Source organism: Erythrolamprus reginae, chromosome 3 (assembly GCF_031021105.1).
Source record: "Erythrolamprus reginae isolate rEryReg1 chromosome 3, rEryReg1.hap1, whole genome shotgun sequence".
Lineage (NCBI taxonomy): Eukaryota > Metazoa > Chordata > Lepidosauria > Squamata > Dipsadidae > Erythrolamprus > Erythrolamprus reginae.
Window position 1 is genome coordinate 237,907,499 of NC_091952.1, and position 19,972 is coordinate 237,927,470.

Sequence of the window (19,972 nt, forward strand, 5' to 3'; positions counted from 1 at the left end):
TGTGATACTTAGCTTGCAGCTGTGAGGCAATTCACAGTCCTTCTTCTTTCACAAAGTGAAACACACTTTGCTCTGGTTTAGTTTCAAAACGGGGAAAAATCAGCACACAAAGATCAAAGTCAGCAAATCAGGCATGAAACACAATGATCAGATAATCCTCCACAATGGCCAAACCCACAGGTTGCTCTTTATAGCAGCCTCACTAATTACCACAGCCCCACCCAACCACAGGTGGCCTCATTTTCTTTGATAATAATCTCTCAGTTGTTGCTGCCTATGCATCGCTCTCCGCATGCGTGACTGTATCATTAACTCTTGTTCTGAATCCAAGGAGGAGCTAGATAATTGACCTCCTTCTGAGCTGTCTGCCACACTCTCCTCCTCCCTGTCACTCATGTCTTCTTGGTCAGAGGACCCTTCATCAGCAGATTCCACTGGGGGCAAAACAGGCCTGCAGCATGTGGATGTCTCCCCCACATCCACTGTCCTTGGGGCAGGAGCTGGGCCAGAGCTAACCACAATAGTTATGAGTTGAACGTTATATTCTGTTATGACTCAGCCTTCACAAGTAGTGATAGAACGTTTACTCAAGAATATAACAACCTGTTTTTCACCAGGTTTTTGCGAAAAGGGGCACATGAGGAAGGTTTGGAAACCTGCCGAGTGCTCTTGGGGGCTGGGGGAAGGCAAAAATGCTGTTTTTGCAACAACAACAAAAAAAGGCCATTTTCTACCTGTGTTTTGCAAAACTGGGGTGCACAGAGGGTTTGGGAGGCTTACAGAGTGCTCCCGAGGGAAGGCAAAAACACCAATTTTTGCAAAACAATTACCCCTTTTTCACCTAATTTTTGGCAAAAATGGGGTATGCAGAGGCCTGCAGAGTATTCCTGTGGCCTGGGGGAAGGCAAAAACATCCATGTTTTTGCAAAAAATGCCCTGCTTATCGCCCATTTCTTCACAAAAACAGGGGTATTTTTGCCTTCTCCCAGCCCCTAGGAACACTCTGCAGATCTCTCAAACCCTCTGTGCACCCCATTTTTGTGAGAAATGCAACCATATTTTGCAAAAATGGGACATGGGGTGGAGCTTCTGGAGGCCAAAAATGGCTGTATTCGGTGTATAAGACGCACCGACATTTTCACCCCATTTTAGGGGGAGGAGGTGTGTCTTATACTCCGAAAAATATGGTAAGTGATGCCCAGGGTGTTCCCGTTTTCCATTTTATATCCAATCAAACAATCAAAAAGCAGAATCAGCTCCCTCCAGAGATTCAAATAGCCACCACCCTCCTTGCCTTCCGTAAAATGCTCAAGACCCACTTTTGTCGCCAAGCGTGGGGATAATTACCATCTTTCCCCTTTTTATTATATTTTTGGCCTTACTGCATGATAGATTAGGTTGAATGTGTGTGACTGCATAGCTAGGGGTTTTATTATGTTATTAATGTATTTTAAATGGATCTAATTTTTTATTGTTAGATTTGTAATGTATTGTATTATTGCTATGCTGTGAGCCGCCCCGAGTCTTCGGAGAGGGGCGGCATACAAATCTAATAAACTATAAACTATAAATAAATGAATGAATGAATGAATGAATAAATAAATAATAAACTATAAACTATTCTGTATTCAAACTGAATCCATTCACCTGATGGCTTTTAACAGGTTTCTCTTAGACTTTCTTTCTGTAGTTTAAGTATTGATTTCCGTTTTTGCAAATCTTCCTACATCCCTCTCATTAGTCTGCTGAAGTGGTATTTGACTACATAAGACTTCAGAAGCAAAAATTTGAATTTGTCATTTTGTACATTTAATCAACTTGGTACAATGCAATCAACATCATCCAGTGGAACTAGTAGATAAGAGATAGCAAATACTCCACCACTTCCAAAATGTGATATTAAGAGCAACTCTAGTATCAGTTCACATCTAAGGCAAGAGATTTATTTATTTTTACACACAAACATTATTAGGGGGACATGGTCTATCTATATAGGTTAACATGCTAAAAATATTAACATGTTATCTATATGAAATTTAGGCTCAGAAAGACCTAAAACCAATAAGGATGGGAAAATCATTCCAAAATAACTCCATCACAAAGTTTTTGCTTCGGCAGTTCAGAGACCAGTTTCTGCTTGACTAATCATAAAGTAGAAGCTGTTTCATTAAGCAATCTCTTCTAGATTTTAATAAGAAAAGACGACGTTTTTTAACTTTTAAGATGAGAAAATGAGAAATGTCACTATCACAGTGCAAGAGTAATCCTTACAGAAACTGTGAAGACCCTTACAGCAATGTTTCTGGAACATGTGCCCTGGGAAATTAGTTCTTTGAGCTGCTACGAAAATGAGTATTCCAGTATCATTATCTACAAAATGAACAAGCTAATAGCAGCTTTGTCCGACCTGATGCCACCAGATGGAAGCCACCAGACATTTCTACAATCACAGAATCACTGAACTGGAAACAGCTGTCAAGTCTATAAGCCCCAATGCTCTCTACCCCCAAGTAGCTATTCGAATTAACATACACATATTAGAGATGATTTTTCAGGCACTGTCTGAATGCATCCACTGATGGAGACTAGTTCACCTTTTTAGGTAACAGGTTCCACCAATTATAACTCTCACAGTCCCAATCATTCCCAGCAACATGTTTAGTGGAAGGCTGAGTCAGAGCAATGGAATTAAGAAGTTCCAGTTGAACTAGGAAACCTTTTTGACCACTTTTTTCTATGTTACTTTGAACCCAGCTGTTGTGGCAGACTCGGACAGTGAGAAGGTTGGGGAGGAACATGGGTCAGTCCTGGAGTCTGGGGAAGGTTCTGATGAGTGGTCTGTGTGGAAGGCAGAGATGCGGCCAAGACCCTCGGACAGTTATCAACTACAGTGGTACCTCTACCTAAAAACGCCTCTACTTACAAACTTTTTCTAGATAAGAACCGGGTGTTCAAGATTTTTTTGCCTCTTCTCAAGAAATATTTTACAGTTACAAATCCGAGCCTCCGAAACTGTAACCAGAAAAGGCAGGGAGAAGCCTCCGTGGGGTCTCTCTAGGAATCTCCTGGGAAGAAACAGGGTTGGAAAAGGCGGGGAGAAGCCTCCGTGGGGCCTTTCTAGGAATCTCCTGGGAGGAAACAGGGCCGGAAAAGGCGGGGAGAAGCCTCCATGGGGCCTCTCTAGGAATGTCCTGGGAGGAAACAGGGCCGGAAAAGGCGGGGAGAAGCCTCCGTGGGGCCTTTCTAGGAATCTCCTGGGAGGAAACAGGACGGAAAAGGCGGGGAGAAGCCTCCATGGGGCCTCTCTAGGAATGCCCTGGGAGGAAATAGGCGTTGATTGCTTACCTGAACGCCTCTTCTCGTACGGTGAGCGGGTACAGCAGTCACATGGGTTGCTCACGTCCAATCCGATGGAACTGAGCCTAGTATTAAAAAAGCTTGCCGGATCCGCCCCTTCCCCAGAATTCGCGAATCCATAGACTAGGCTCAGTTGTGAAGCTCTGTAGTGTTCAACTCTCATTGTTAGAGGAAGAAAGGTATAGAAAGGTAAAAGAAGACACATACAAGGGCGGGAAGTGACTGCTGTACCCGCTCACCGTACGAGAAGAGGCGTTCAGGTAAGCAATCAACGCCTATTCTCCGTACTGAAGGAGCGGGTCCAGCAGTCACATGGGACATACCCAATAGATGGTCCCTAGGGTGGGATTAGATTGCTATCGTGTGAGATAACGGATTGGAGTACCCTTCTGCCGAAGGCAGCGTCCGCTGAAGCGTAAGAATCAATCTTGTAGTGCCTGATGAAGGAATTTGGCGAGGCCCAAGTGGCTGCTTTGCAGACCTCCTCCAACGGGGCTTGAGTCGCCCAAGCGGCCGAGGTGGCCGCGCTCCTGGTGGAATGCGCTGTGATGTTCCTTGGAACGGAGAGGGAGGCCGACTCATAGGCCTTAGATATAGTCCCTCTGATCCAACGGCCCAGTACTGTTGAAGACACTTTGGCCCCCATGACTCTGGGATGATAGGCTACAAAAAGAGCTTCTGACCTTCGAAAGGGTCCTGTGCGTTGGATATATATTCTCAGCGCTCTGATGAGATCCAGGGTGTGCCATCTAATTGCCAAGGGATGGTCTCGTTGGAGGCAGAAGGAAGGTAGGACAATATCCTGAGATCTGTGGAACATGGAACTGACCTTGGGTAAGAAGGTGGGGTCCAGTCGCAAAACTACCTTGTCCTGATGGAATTGACAAAGGTCCTGCCTGATTGAGAGGGCAGCCAGCTCCGAAATGCGTCGGGCAGAGGTAATAGCCACTAGGAAAGCTACCTTAAAGGATAGGTACCTGAGGGATGCCGATTTTAGGGGTTCGTATGGAGCCTGCGTGAGGGAATGGAGAACCCGTGGCAAATCCCAGGATGGATACCTGTGGACCTTGGAAGGTCTGAGGTTGGCTATGCCCTTGAGGAATTCCTGAACTTCAGGGAAGGATCGGAGAGGCTGTCTGCGGGGGCCCCCCAGGACAGATGAAATGGCTGCCAGATGACGCCGGAGGGTGCTGGTGGAAAGCCCTTTATGGAAGCCTTGCATAAGGAAGGAAATAATTCTGTGTATGGGGATGCACAGAGGGGAGAAACCTTCCTGTAGACACCACTGGTGAAATTTGGACCACGTGTGGTCATAGATTCGATTGGTCGAGCCCCTTCTGGCCTTTAAGATGACCTCCACTGAATCGGGGTCATGGCCACGTAGTTCTAAATCTCTCCTGATAACAGCCAGGCGGTGAGGTGGAACCACTCCGGGTCTGGATGGAAAGAGGCCCCCTGCCGCAACATATCCCCCGAAACGGGGAGTCGCCAAGGGTCCTGGACGGACAGCTGTTGGAGATCCGCGAACCAGGGCCGGCGGGGCCAATGAGGGGCGATTAAGATTACTCGGGCCCTCTCGGTGAGGACCTTGTGAATCACGTCCGGGAGGATTGGAATTGGCGGAAATGCGTAGAGTAGGCCTGGAGGCCATGGACTCCGGAGGGCATTGATTGCTTCCGCTCCCGGGGATGGAAATCTGGCATAGAAGCGAGGGAGTTGGGCGTTCGCATTGGTCGCGAAGAGATCCAGGACTGGTAGGCCGAATCTGAGGGTGATTTGATGGAACAGGTCTTGATGGAGGTTCCACTCTCCTGGGTCTATCGTTGCTCGGGATAGCCAATCCGCCTGGACGTTGAGGCTCCCGGAGATGTGATCGGCTAGGAGCGACTGGAGATGTTTTTCCGCCCAAAGGCCCAACTTGAGGGCCTCCCTCATGAGAGCCTTGGATCTCGTGCCCCCCTGTCTGCAGATATGGCTTTTTGTGGCAATGTTGTCGGTGAGAATGAGAACGTGCCGGTTGGGAATGCGAGGAGAGAAATGCTTCAGCGCCAGGGAAACGGCTCTTAACTCTAGCCAATTGATTGGCCTGGAAGCTTCCTCCGGGGACCACGTGCCCTGGGCTATCATCCCCTGGGCGTGGGCGCCCCATCCCGATAGACTGGCATCTGTGGTGATGACAAATTGATCCGGGCACCTGAACGGGGATCCTTTGTCCATGGCCGGAGACTTCCACCACTTGAAGGATCTGCGAACACTCAGTGGGATGACAATGCGTCGATTTGAGTTGCTGTGCCCCGATCTCTGAAAAGGTAACAGGAGCCACTGGAGTTCCCTAGCATGAAGGCGAGCCCAGGGAATGATGCCTATGCATGACACCATCTTCCCCAAAAGGGAAGATAGAGTGACTATGGATACTGAAGAGTTAGATAAAATCTTAGAAATTAACTCCACTATACTGAGTTTTCTCTCGGGAGAGAGAAACACCTGGGAGGATTCTGAATCAATAATGGATCCCAGGTGAGCAATGGATGTGGAAGGTTGGAGATGACTTTTATCAAAATTGATGGAAAAACCATGGTCCTGAAGGACTGACATGGTAACAGAAAGGTCTGTTTTCACTTTCTCTAGGGAGTTCCCATGAATCAAAATATCATCAAGATAACATAAAATGTGAATGGGAAACGCCCCGATATAGGCCGCCAGGGACCCCAAGAGTTTTGTAAAGACCCGAGGGGCCGAGGAGAGGCCAAAAGGCATCGCCCTATACTGGAAGTGCCTGCCTTGAAAAGAAAAACGTAAAAATTTTCTGTGGCATTTGGCTATAGGAATGTGAAGGTAGGCCTCAGTGAGGTCCAAGGAAGACATGAAATCTCCCGAGTGGATGGCGGCCAAAATAGAAGGCAAGGAGTGCATCTTAAACTTCCTATATTTGATGAATAGGTTTAGTTTCTTTAAATCCAAAATAGCTCTCCAACCTCCGGAGGACTTTGGAACCATAAATAAAATGGAGTAAAAACCTAGGCCCCTCTGATCGGAAGGGACCGGTTGAATGGCTCTGATGGACAATAGATGAGAAATGGCCTCCTCCATACGGTTACAATCAGAGGATGACCTGGGAGAAGGGCAGGAAATAAAACGTCTTGGGGGAGGAGAAACAAATTCTAAAAGAAGACCTGTTTGAACAGTGTCAATGACCCAAGGGTCTTTGGAGGTGAAACGCCAATTAGAGGCGAAATGAGCTAGGCGACCCCCTATGGGAATAGAGGAAAGGTTACCATCTAGGTTTCTTTGAAGCCCTGTTAGATGAAGCTCCCCTTTGGAAGCGAAACCCTCTACCCCTGGAGTTCCTACCTTGGGAACGAAAGCGGGGGGAATACTGACCTGGAGACCTCTGATAGGACGCCGCTTGGTCTTGCTGGCGCCCTGGGCGACGAAAGGACTGCGTTTTGGTAGCCTTTTTAGTGGTTGGACCCAAAACTTTCTTCTTGTCCGTGGTTTCCGTGAGGAGTGGATCCAGAAGATCACCGAAGAGCAGGTCGCGCTTCAAGGGGCCCTGGGATAACTGCCACTTTTGGCGAACTCCCGCTTGCCAAGGGCGAATCCAAAGGAGTCTTCTTGCCGTTGTAGAAGCTGCAATAGACTTAGCAGAAAATCTAGTAGATTGCAAAGTGGCATCAGCCACGTACTGGGCAGCTGCAAAGACCTTGTTGAAGTCTTGTTGACCTCTCAAGTCATCGGGAGGAATATGCTGTTGCAGTTGGCGAAGCCACAGCAGCATGGCTCTGGAAAAAAAGGAAGCCGCTGCAGAACTTTTAATGGCCCAGGAATCAGAGGTGAATCCCCTTTTGAGCATTTGCTCAATGCGCTTGTCCTCTGGGCGGAGGACTTCCTCCGCCTCTCCTGGCACAGCCGCTGCCGAGTGAAGAATCTTGACAGGTTCATCCGGTTTAGGAAAGGATAGAAGTTCCTCATAGGAAGAGGAAAGTTTGTACAACTTTCTGTCCTTGGTGGAGGGATTAAGGCCAGAGGCTGGAAATTCCCACTGTTTGAGTAAGGCATCTTTAAACAATTTAGGCATAGGAATTACCTCGTTATCCTCCTGTTCCTCTGTGAAGTAAGGTAAATTCTCCTCCGGGGGATCAGTGGAAGTGGAGGCTTGTTTCTCCTGGGCCGCTAATCCCGTAGAAATTCTAGCTTTGAGGAGAAGAGATTTGAATAATTGAGAGGGGAAAATAGTAACTGGAGGGGGAACCTTTATTTGGGATTCCTCATCATCAGATAATCCCTGGAAAGGGTCCTCATCATCCTCCATCTCCTCGTATTCATCCTGGGAGGAATCTGAATCATCCTGAATAGGAGCTCTGACCGCTGGGGAAGAACCCAAGGGGCGGGAGGGACGAGAAGGAGGAAGAGGTAGAGGAAGAGCATTGATGGTGGAGAGTTTGGCATCAATGGCTTTGGACAACACAGCAAAAATAGACTGGAACTCAGGAGGTAAATTGGAAATATCAGCAGAAAAGGCAGAAGAATCCCTAAAGGCCTGGGAGGATCCTGGCTGGGGGGAATCTTCAATAATATCTGGTTCCTCTGGACCTATGCCCCATAGGTTAGGTTGGGGTCTGTCTAGGTTTGGCTCATCCAGAGATAACACAGGGACCCCAGAAGGAGGCAGGCTAGAGGCCTCTGGGGGGTCTTGACTACTGATTACTTGGGCCTGCACTTTCAAACGTTTTGCTGATTTGTCATGAATTTTTTGTAGGGCTAGGTCCCTTCTCTTCTCGGCCCTGGTGACCTTGGTCGGGGGGCGGGCCCCTGGAGAAGAGGAGGAAGAGGCCTGGGGGATGCTAGTAATCTCATCGCCAGTAGGCCTGGCCTCTCTGGGACCTTTAGTTGTGCCTCTCTTGGGAAAGGAAGCCATAGTCTGACAATTAACAGAAGACAAGGCTGAGCCAATAATTAACTAATAAGGAGAAGAATTTCAAGGACTTCCCAAGAGGAATGGATCCTGCTTCGAGGCCTCGAAGCTGCTGAAGAGTGAGGACAATCTGGGCAAACCCAGAGTTCGTGCCCCCAAATCCAGCGGGGCCAGCCTCCCTAAACTTAATAATTAAGTAAACCAAGGCACTCTGGTTGGAGGCTTAGCCGGTGGAGAATTTAGCCTGGGACCCCCAAGGCCCGCTCCGGGATCCACGCGGTGGACTGAGACCTACGCGGCTGGCAGGAGGCCAACACGAGAGGCCTAGATTTTAAAAAAAGGGCGCGAAGGCCTTCGCGCCGAAAAGATCGCTCAGTAGAATTTCTTAAGGGAAAAGCGATCGACTAAGTCCAGGAGACTGGAAGGCGTCTCACTCCGCAGGAGGTATTTTTTAAGCCCTTAAATATATTTAAACGATAAATAATCAATAATGAAATCGATAAATACTTGCACCAGGACCTCCGGGCCAAGGGATTAGAAGAATCCACTAGCGGCCGCAGGAATCGTAACCGGCAAAACCGCCGGGGGAAAACGAAACCGCAACTTCTCCTAAGGGACAAACCGAGCCGCTTTTTTACTTTTTTCCTTTAAACGGCTGGCGCAATGGTGCAAGTAATAAATAAAGACAATAATCTTACTATTTTTTGAAGGAAAGATCGAAGGGAAGGTGTTAGAATGTTGAACGAGCTATCACAATACAACCGCAGGATATGCGAACTGAGCGAATTCTGGGGAAGGGGCGGATCCGGCAAGCTTTTTTAATACTAGGCTCAGTTCCATCGGATTGGACGTGAGCAACCCATGTGACTGCTGGACCCGCTCCTTCAGTACGGAGAACAGGGCTGGAAAAGGCGGGGAGAAGCCTCTGTGGGGCCTCTCTAGGAATCTCCTGGGAGGAAACAGGGCCTCCACCCTCCTGTGGTTTCCCCAATCACACGCATTATTTGCTTTTACATTGATTCCTATGGTAAAAATTGCTTCTTCTTACAAACTTTTCTACTTAAGAACCTGGTAACGGAACGAATTAAGTTTGTAAGTAGAGGTACCACTCTACTTTCGTAGTCGGGGGCTGAAGAACAGCTGGAGCCTGTTGCCGAAGTGTGATGCGCAGAACTGTCAGGAGAAGGGAACAATTAAGGAACAGAGGTCAACTTGGAGGTAAAAGCACAAGGGGATGCTGATTGGCCCCTCCCATCAGTGTTCCCTCTAATTTTTTTTTTGGGGGGGGCGGAAAAGTATAGTGTCTGAGCGGCAGTCCCTTCGGGACTGGGCGGCACAGAAATATTAAATAAATAAATAAATAAATAAATAAATAAATAAATAAATAAATAAACAAACAAACAAACAAACAAAAAACCCACCCTGTTTTGCCTCAGAGAATTTCAAAATAAAATACTGTACTGTGTGTCTATAACAGTGAGCTCATAATAGGGCAACTCTATCAATATCAAAATGCCACTTAAATAGTTGAGCTAGTTTCAAACTAGATTTTGATTTTCTTTCTCTCTTCCTTACTCCCATTCTTTTTCTTTCTTTTTTCCTTCCTCTCTTTTTTCTATCTGTTTCTCTCTCTTCCTCTCTTCCTCTCTCTCTCCTTCCCTCTCACTCTTTCCCTCTCGGCTTCTGGGCAGGTTTGGAAAACTCTGAGTTGATGATGATTTTTAAGTGAGCGATTGCTCACTGCTCAGCTTAGAGGGAACTATGCCTCCCATAGGAAATAAATACCATGTTTCCCCCCAAATAGGACCCTGTCTTTTATGTTTTTGAACCCTGAAATAGGTGCTTGGCCTTATTGCCAAAAGCCCGACTTATTATCAGGGGATGTCTTATTTTGGGAGAAACAGGATAGGAGCGAAAGGGGAGTGGTGTTTGGAGACAATTAGTTCATTGTTTGTGTGAATATTGGCTTATCTGTGTTGTGCCTCACAGAGACTCCTTGCCAAGTATTTCCTTGTTCAGCATTATGTCAAGAAACTATTGGCCTGGCAACTATCAAAGGACTGATAAGATCTGCGTTTGCAACTCATCCTTGAAAAACTGTTTGCCGGGACTTTGCTGGATGTGAATGCAAAGAATTCCCATTAGGCAAATAAAAAGGAGTTTTTCAGGACAAGGAGTCTGTTTCATGATTTGATGAAATCTACTTCAGAACACCAGCAGAGTATAGAATTCAGAATGTGTATTTCTTTTACATTTGTGAACCGGGGTGGCGCAGCAGGTAGAGTGCTGTACTGCAGGCCACTGAAGCTGACTGTAGATCTGAAGGTCAGCGGTTCAAATCTCATCACCGGCTCAAGGTTGACTCAACCTTCTATCCTTCCGAGATGGGTAAAATGAGGACCCGGATTGTGGGGGCAATATGCCCGCTCTGTTAAAAAGTGTTATTGCTAACATGTTGTAAGCCTCCCTGCGTCTAAGGAGAAGGGCGGCATAAAAATCGAATAAATAAAATAAATAAATAAAATTACTGTTTAAAATATCTAACAAATATTTACTGTACTGGGATAATTCTAACTACTAGGATGAATATGCAATTAGTCCATTCCATCATTTTAACCTTAGGCATGTGTCTTAAATTAAACTGACAAAATAGGCCCTTATCAGAGACAACTCTATCATATATTCTACATGATAGTTTAGATAACTTGACAAATTGTCAAAATTGACAACTTACCAGTAACATTGAATTACCAAGTCTAATAGTTTCACCACTAGATCAGGTGTCTTTAGGAAAAAAGCATGACAATAAGTACCTCTCTTGAAACAGGAAAGTCTCCATCATAAAATAAATTTGCATAAATCTGGAGGAAAAATAGTACACAGCAAAAACTCTTTTTATCACAAAGCTGAGGAATGCATGTAACCCACATTGGCAACCTATAGTTTTCCAAAAGTCTGTACAGGTAGCATTTCATTTATGACAATTGAGTCCAAAACCTCTCTTGCTAAGTGAGACATTTGTTAAATGATTTTTTCCCATTTATAACTTTTCTTGCCACAGTTGCTAAGTTAGTAACACGGTTCTTAATTGAATTTGGCTTCCACATTGACATTGCTTGTTAGAAGGTCAGAAAAGGTGATCACATGACCCCAAAACATTGCAATTGTCATTAACACATGCCAGTGGTCAAGCATCCAAATTCTGATCATATGACTGGTGGGCTTTTTGAGGGGGGAAGAAACTGGATTTCTTCAATAAGAAGAAACTGATCCAAAAAATTCAGCAATAAGTTAAAAGCAGTGTATCTCAACCTTGAGAACTTTAAAATGTATGGACTACAAATCCCAGAATTCCTCAGAAAGACTTTAGGAATTATGGGAGTTAAAATTCATATATCTTAAACTTCCAAAGTTTGAAAAAGTCAGAGTTAATTGATATCCCAAACTGCCAAGATAGAGCAGTTATGTTACCCAAGAGACCTAAGCACAATTTTTCAGGAATAACAAAGAACTAGAATTTCAGTTATCAGTAGCTGCAATCTCCTATAGCCTGAAATGCCAGATTCAGTATACATGATTGATTGCTACTTACCCATTAAAACATAACTCTCCAGGTTCCCAGCAAGTCCAAGTCCACGTGTAACAATTTCAAAAAGACAGCTAAGTGTGGTAGCCATAGTTCCCTCTAAGCTGAACAGTGAGAAATGGCTCACTTAAAAATCATCATCAACTCAGAGTTTTTCAAACCTGCCCAGAAGCCGAGAGGGAAAGAGTGAGAGGGAAAGAGTGCCGCCCAGTCCCAAAGGGACTGCCGCTCAGACACTATACCTTTCCGCCCACCCCCCAAAAAAATTAGAGGGAACACTGGTGGTAGCAGTTAACCTTACCATCTTTCAACAAGTCATTTTTCAAATGGAGTCTAGCTGAATTTCTAGTGTCATTTTAAATTTAGAGAAGAGAGCATGAACAGGGGAATAATAAATCTGATACACATATTTGATCTTTGGAAATTATTGGGAGAGGGTGAGAGCAAGTGACTATACCTGAAGCATCCACTATATCTGAATCATCCACAATCTTAAATGTAAGTACGGTATCCCATCTTCATCACTGGCATTTTTCAAAACGTGGGAAATACATTTAAGACATTAGCTAAGCTATTTTTCTTTAAAGCTAAAGGTTTCCCTTGCACGTACAGTGGAACCTCAAGATACGAACATAATTGGTTCCAGGGGGAGGTTCGTAACATGAAAGGTTCGTAAGACGAAACATTGTTTCCCATAGGAAACAATGTAAAGTCAATTAATCCGTGCAACCAAAAAAAAACCCGCAAAAAACCCGCTGCCGCCCGGCTGTGACCTTTTAAAACAGCCGCGCGGCTTCCCAGCAACCCCCCCCCCAGCCCGGCTGTGACCATTTAAAACAGCCGCGCGGCTTCCCAGCCGGGCTGGGGGGCTTCCCGGCAAACCCCCCAGCCCGGCTGTGACCTTTTAAAACAGCCGCGCGGCTTTCCAGCAGCCTCTGAACGCCAAATGCGGAAGTTTGGGTTTGGCGTTCGGCTTCGGGAGACGGCTGGGAAGCCGCGTGGCTGTTTTAAAATGTCACAGCCGGGCTGGGGGGCTTCCCCCCCAGCCCGGCCGTGACCTTTTAAAACGGCTGCGCGGCTTCCCAGCCGTCTCCCGAAGCCAAACGCCAAACCCAAACTTCCGCGTTTGGAGGCTGCTGGAAAGCCCCCCAGCCCGGCTGTGACCTTTTAAAACGGCCGCGCAGCTTCCCAGCCGTCTCCCAAAGCCAAACGCCAAACCCAAACTTCTGCGTTTGGCGTTTGGAGGCTGCTGGAAAGCCCCCCAGCCCGGCTGTCACCTTTTAAAACAGCCGCGCGGCTTTCCAGCAGCCTCCAAATGCCAAACGCGGAAGTTTGGGTTTGGCATTTGGCTTCGGGAGATGGCTGGGAAGCCGCGCGGCTGTTTTAAAAGGTCACAGCCGTGCTGGGGGGCTTCCCAGCACCCCCCGAACCCCGAACTTTTGCCGAACTTCCGGGTTCGGGGTTGGGGGGGGTGCTGGGAATCCCCCAGCGCAGCTGGGACCTTTTAAAACAGCCGCGCGGCTTCCCAGCTGTCTCCGAACGTCAAACGCGGAAGTTCGGCTTTGGCGTTCGGCTTCGGGAGACAGCTGGGAAGCAGCATGGCTGTTTTAAAAGGTCACAGCCACGCTGGGGGGCTTCCCAGCACCCCCCCCAACCCCGAACCCGGAAGTTCGGCAAAAGTTCGGGGTTCGGGATGGTGGTGGGAAGCCCCTCAGCGCGGCTGTGACCTTTTACAATCCAGCTCTACTACCTGTGCATACATATAACCTCCCCGCAATATTCCCCGCGCATGCTCACAAGCCTCACTGAAACCTCCAGACGTCCAGTAGGCCCTTTGGGCTGTTTTTGGCTGTTTTTGGCTTTCCCTGGAATTCAGAAAAGCCTCCTGGGGTGAGCAAAAAACAGGCAAATGGGGCCATATTTTACCTTCCCCAGGGTTCATGGAAGCCTCCTGAAGCGAGTGAAAAATGGCCCACTGGCCAACCGGAGGTTCTGAAATGAACTTCCTGCTGTGGCATTGGAGTGTTTTTCACCATCCCCAGGGTTTAGGGAAGCCTTCTGAAGCCTTGACAGAGCGAAAACAACCAAGAACGTCAAAAACCAGCAGGGTAGCACACGCATGTGCACTACAGCTGACATAAGGCAACGCCTACACAGCCTTTCCTCATTTATTGACCTTGGAAGGATGGAAGGCTGCGTAGGCGTTGCCCCATGTCTGCTCTAGTGCACATGCGAGTGCTATCCTGCTGATTTTTGATGTACTTCCAAGGTCAATAAATGAGGACCCATTTTTTTGGTGCAATATGCCGACTCTCTAAACCACTTAGAAAGCTACAAAGCACTGTGAAGTGATATGTAATCTAAGTGCTATTCTTATTTGCAGAGATGGTATGAGGACACCTGTCGGGCAGGGGATCAGATTCGAAGATCTCCAAGATCTCTTCCAACCTAATGATTCTATAATTCTATAGAATCTAATTCTTTTGCCTGACTTTCTGATAAAATTTGCTGAGTAAACTATAACTGAGTTCACACAACACTTGCCACTGGCTGGGGAGTTCCAGTAGTTGAAGTCCGCCCACCTTAAAGTTACTTAGGGCTGAGAAACAATGTTCTGTGTTAAATATCTATGGAGATTCTCAATCAACCAAGTCATGGCAACTGAGCTTTCTGGTTTTTTTCTTTGAAGACATTTCACTTTTCATCCAAGAAGCTTCTGAAGATAAAACCTCCAGATGGCCTCAACAATTCACTCAACAACATTGTAGACTGATGCAGATATTGTATTCCTCTACCTCTATTGAGAGGCTGTTCAATTTTGACATCGACAGCCTCTTTGACCCCGCTTTCAAACCAGCAGTCTTCTCTGTTCAAAATGTGGACTTTGCTACCTGCAAGGAGTCTAAATCCTTCCATTCTCCACCATTCAGTCAAAGCTAAAGAAGTTTCTTGGATGAGAAGCGAAACGTCTTCAAAAAACAAAACAAAACCAGAAAGTCCAATTGCCTCTTGAAAAAACATATTGGGACAATTGTGACCTGGATGACTGAGAATCTCCACAGACATCCCTTTCCTAAATTTCTAAATAATTGAAAAGATATAATCAAACAAATGTAGTTATTTACATTTCCTGATTGTAAGCTTTTGGAAGAAATGGAAACGGGCTTTTATAAAACCTGAAAGTTGTGGGATCTCAGCAATAATTTTCCAGGACACCTTTGGGATTGCTCTACATTGTGTAGACCAAATTTAATAATCTACAGATCTTCTTCATATGGCAAGCTACAATGTAAAACAAGCACACTGCATTTATAGGCTTGGTGGGGCGGCTGAATCCTGCAGTTGAGTCAAGTGCCAGATTTTCACACAGATAGAATAGAATTATTTATTGGCCATGTGTGATTGGACACACAAGGAATTTGGTTTTGGTGCATATGCTCTCAGTTTACATAAAATATACATTCATCAAGAATCATAAACTTCAACACTTAGTGAGAGTCATAGGATACTAAAATAAGAAATCAAATCATACTAGGAAACTGAATAAAACAATATAATTTGTGAAGAGACAAGCAACAAGATTATAGCTGTAAGTGGGAAGAGATAGGTAATAGGAAGGATGAGAAGAATAGTAACACAGTCTTAGTAAATAGTTTGATAGTGTTGTGAGAATTAGTTGTTCAGTAGAGTGATGGCATTCGGGGAGGTGGGGAGACTGTCCTTGTGTCTAGCTGTTCTGATGGGCAGTGCCCTATAGCAAGAGTCTCCAGCCTTGCAAACTTTAAGACTTATTTTTATTTGTATTTATTTATTTTATTTGTCAAACACGTACAGGTTAGCAGGTATTAGTAGATACATAAACATAAGCAAAGTAGGAACAGGTAAATTAGGATAAATAGGACAGTAGGGCAGGGATGATAGGCACAATGGTGCACATGCACGCCCTTTACAGAGACCTCTTAGGAATGCAGTAAGGTCGACTGTAGACAGTCTAAGTTTAAAGTTTTGGGGGTTTGAGGAAGAAACCACAGTCAGGTAGTTCATTCCAGGCATTGACCACTCTGCTGCTGAAGTCGTATTTTCTGCAGTCAGAACAGTTACATTTACATGAGTTTGAATCTATTGTGTGCTCGTGTAATGTTGCAGTTGAAGTATTCAGTGACAGGTAGGCCATTGTGGTAGATGATTTTATGGCCTACATTTAAATCATAACTGAGGCAACGTAGCTTTAAGCTATCTAAGCCCAGAATTTTAAGAGTGGTAGAATAAGGTATTCTGCTGTGAGAAGAGGAGTGAAGGACTCTTGTGAAATATTTCTGGACTCTCTCAATTATATTAATGTCCGAAATGCAGTGCGGGTTCCAGATAGGTGAGCTGTATTAGAGAATTGGTCTAACAAATGTTTTATATGCTCTGGTTAGAAGTGTAATATTGTGGACTTCAACTCCCAGAGTTCCTCAGCCAGCAAAGCTGGCTCAGGAACTCTGGGAATTGAAGTCCACAAGTCTTAGAGTTGCCAAGGTTGGAGACCCCTACCCTAATAGCATCACATCAATACACAAGCACACAACGGATACAAACTTAAAGTAAACCTCTCTAAACTCGACTGCAGGAAATACAACTTTAGTAACCGGATAGTTGATGCATGGAATTCACTACCAGACTCTGAAGTATCATCACCTAACTCCCAAAATTTTACCCTTAGACCAAGGTTCGACAAACCCAGGCGCCTGGTCGCCAGTGGCGCCTAGAAAATGTTGTCTGGCGCCTAGAAAATGTTGCCTGCTGTACTGTATGTGTATACAGCAGTGTTTTTCAACCGGTGTGCCGCGAGGTGGCTCCTGCAAGTGGGAGCTCCAGGGCTGAGGCTTCAGCCCTGGAGCTCCCACTTGCAGAAGCCGCCCCCCGGCTATTGCCCGCCGCCGCTACCCGCACACCCCAAAATACCCCCCTGCGTGCCCTTTTCCATGGGCGCGCAGTTCCCATTCCCCTGCCTGCCTGGGGGGGGCGGGGGCGGGGAGGCGCCGGCAGTAGAAGGCGCTGCCCCCGCCCACCCGATCCGCTCCCTCTCCTCCTCTTCCGCTGAAAGAAACGCGCGGAAGCTGCCTGCTTGAGCCTGGCGTTGCTCCACCCCGCTTCTTCCTGCTTGTCATCCTCCGTTGCCAGGAAAGCCGGGTTTGTTTTCCGTGAAAGCAGCGCGTCTTTTAACACGCTGCTTTCCTGCACCAGCGACGTTTGGCTGCCGGGGGGGCGGGGAGGAGAAAATCCTCCCCCCCCCAGGAGCAGCAAAAGCCTAAGCGGCGGGGTGCACCGTTTGCCTTCCGGCTCAGTCGCAGAGGCTTTTGCTGCTTGTGGAGGGGGGGGGGTTTGGCGGTGCCGATGCCAAATGCTTTCCCTCCGTGGTGGGGGGTGCAGGGCAGGCGCAGTCAGCCCCAGGAGACAAAGATGGAATGAGAGAAAGGAAAGAGAGAGAAAGGGAGGGAGAGAAAGAAAAAGTGAGAGATAGAAAGGATAGAGAGAAAGGGAATGAGAGAAAGGAAAGAGAGAGAAAGAGAGGGGGAGAAGGAAAGAGTGAGAGATAGAAAGGATAGAGAGAAAGAGGGAATGGAAAGAGAGAGAAAGGGAGGGAGAGAAGGAAAGAGTGAGAGATAGAAAGGATAGAGAGAAAGAGGGAATGAGAGAAAGGAAAGAGAGAGAGAGAGAAAATAAGAGAGAGAGCAACAGAGAGAGAAAGAACAAGAGAGAGAAAGCATGAGAGAGAGAAAGAACAAGAGAGAGAGAGAGAAAATAAGAGAACAAGAGAGAGAAAAAGATAGCAAGAGAGAGAGAAAGCAAGACAGATAGGGAGAGGAAAGGAGAGTGAGAGAAATGAGAACAAAAAGGGGAGAAAAAAGGAGAAATGATAAAATGATTGAGGCAGAGAATGAGAGGAGAGAGAAACAAAAGAGAGAGAGAGAGAGGTGATTCTTGAAGCATATGGTAAAAAGCAAGGTTCGACAAACCCAGGCGCCTGGTCGCCAGTGGCGCCTAGAAAATGTTGTCTGGCGCCTAGAAAATGTTGCCTGCTGTACTGTATGTCAGCGTTTCCCAACCGGTGTGCCGCCTGGGCAGGGCGCTGCGGTGCCTCTGACCTCTCCGCTCCTGCCCGATGCCGCGGTTTCTGGCGCTCTCCTGCTGGGTCCCAAAGAAGGCAGGCAGGAAGGAGAGCTCCATTCTTCGCGCCTTTTTCCCGCCTTCCTTCTTTGGGGCCCAGCAGGAGAGCGCCAGAAACCGCGGCATCGAGCAGGAACCGGGAGGTCGGAGGCACCGGCACGGCAGCGCCCGCCCAGCTGAAGGTTCCCTGTCGTCATCGGCAAGTGTCCTTTGGGGCCCGGCGGGAGGGCACTGGCGGTGGGAGCGGGGGGGGGGGGCGCGGCTGCAGCGGCACAGGCAGTCGCGGGGAGATGGCGGGGGGAGCGGGGGGGCGGCTAAAGCGGCCCCGGGCACCGTTCCCTGTACGCTTTTCCAGGGGCGCGCAGGGAGCCGCGGCCACCCGCCCGCCTACCGGATTTCCCTCCGCGCGGCTGGGGAGGTGGATTCGCCGCCCCCGCCAGCCCGATCTCCCTCCAGTGGCTGGTGACGTAGTTCTACCGCCCTCGCCAGCCTGATCTCCCTCCGTGGGGGGGTGGGGGGCGACGAACCGACGACCGGGGGCTGTCCGTCCGTGTTGGGTGGTGCAGGGCAGGCACAGGCAGCCCCAGGGGAGAACAAGGGAGGGAGAGAAAGGAAAGAGAGAGTAAGGGAGGGAGAGAAAATTGAATGAAGGAGGGAGAGAAAGAAAGAGTAAGAAGCAGAAAGGATAGAGAAAAAGGAAGAGAAAGGGAGGGGGAGAAAGGAAAGAGGGAGGAAGGGGGGGGGGAGAGAAAATTGAATGCAGGAGGGAGAGAAAGAAAGAGTAAGAAGTAGAAAGGATAGAGATAAAGGAAGAGAAAGAGGGGGAGAAAGGAAAGAGGGAGGGAGGCGGGAGAGAAAATTGAATGAAGGAGGGAGAGAAAGAAAGAGTAAGAAGTAGAAAGGATAGAGAAAAAGGAAGAGAAAGGGAGGGAGAGAAAGGAAAGAGGGAGGAAGGGGGGGAGAGAAAATTGAATGAAGGAGGGAGAGAAAGAAAGAGTAAGAAGTAGAAAGGATAGAGAAAAAGGAAGAGAAAGGGAGGGAGAGAAAGGAAAGAGAGAGAAAGGGAGAGAAAGGGAGGGAGAGAAAATTGAATGAAGGAGGGAGAGAAAGAAAGAGTAAGAAGTAGAAAGGATAGAGAAAAAGGAAGAGAAAGGGAGGGGGAGAAAGGAAAGAGGGAGGAAGGGGGAGAGAAAGAAGATATGAAGGAGGGAGAAAAAGAAAGAGAGATAGGAAGGAAAGAGGGAGAGAAAGGAATGAGAGAGAAAGGGAGGGAGAGAAAGGGAATGAAAGAGGGAGAAGGGGTGAGAGATAGAAAGGATAGACAGAAAGGGAGAGAAAGGAAAGAGAGAAAGGGAGGGAGAGGAAGGAAAGAGATGAGAGAGGAAGGAGGAGACAGAAAGAGAGGAAGGAAGGGAGAAAGAAAGAGGGATGGAGAGAGAAAGGAAGGAAGAGAGAGAAAGAGGGAGGGAGAGAGAAATAGAGCGAAAGGGAGGAAGAGAGATTTTTTTTGTCCAAACTTTTTTTAGCGCCCCCCCCCCCATGTTCCCCAGGATTTTGAAAATATGAAAAATGTGCCGCGGCTCCAAAAAGGTTGGGAAACACTGCTGTATGTGTATACAGTATATTTTTCCCGCCTTGTGTTTACGCCCAGAAATGGTACATCTTGGCTTCCGTAGCTCCGCCCATCAACCTCGGAGCGAGCTGCTTTCCCAGCGTCCCCTGCGCTTGCGTGCGTCTCTCCCTCCCCCCCTTGCCTCCATTCCGCCTCCTACTCGAACCCCTTCACTCCCCCCCACCGCACACAGACGCTCCGATCTTGGCCGCTCACCCGCCTTCGGAGAGAAGCGGAAGCCCCTCCCCTCCCGGCGTGAGGTTTTGTTCATTCCTCCTCCGGCCGCGTGCGCGGTGACTTCCGACCAGTAACCCCTCCTCCCCCCTCCCCCCCCTCACCCGCGTCCCCG

At 47.5% G+C, this 19,972-nt stretch overlaps 1 protein-coding gene across 1 annotated transcript in view; it reads right to left on the minus strand.

Annotated features, from left to right (window-relative positions):
- Window positions 1-19,972, minus strand: part of EIF3H (eukaryotic translation initiation factor 3 subunit H) — a 142,421-nt gene that overhangs the window by 120,291 nt on the left and 2,158 nt on the right. The window lies entirely within an intron of this gene.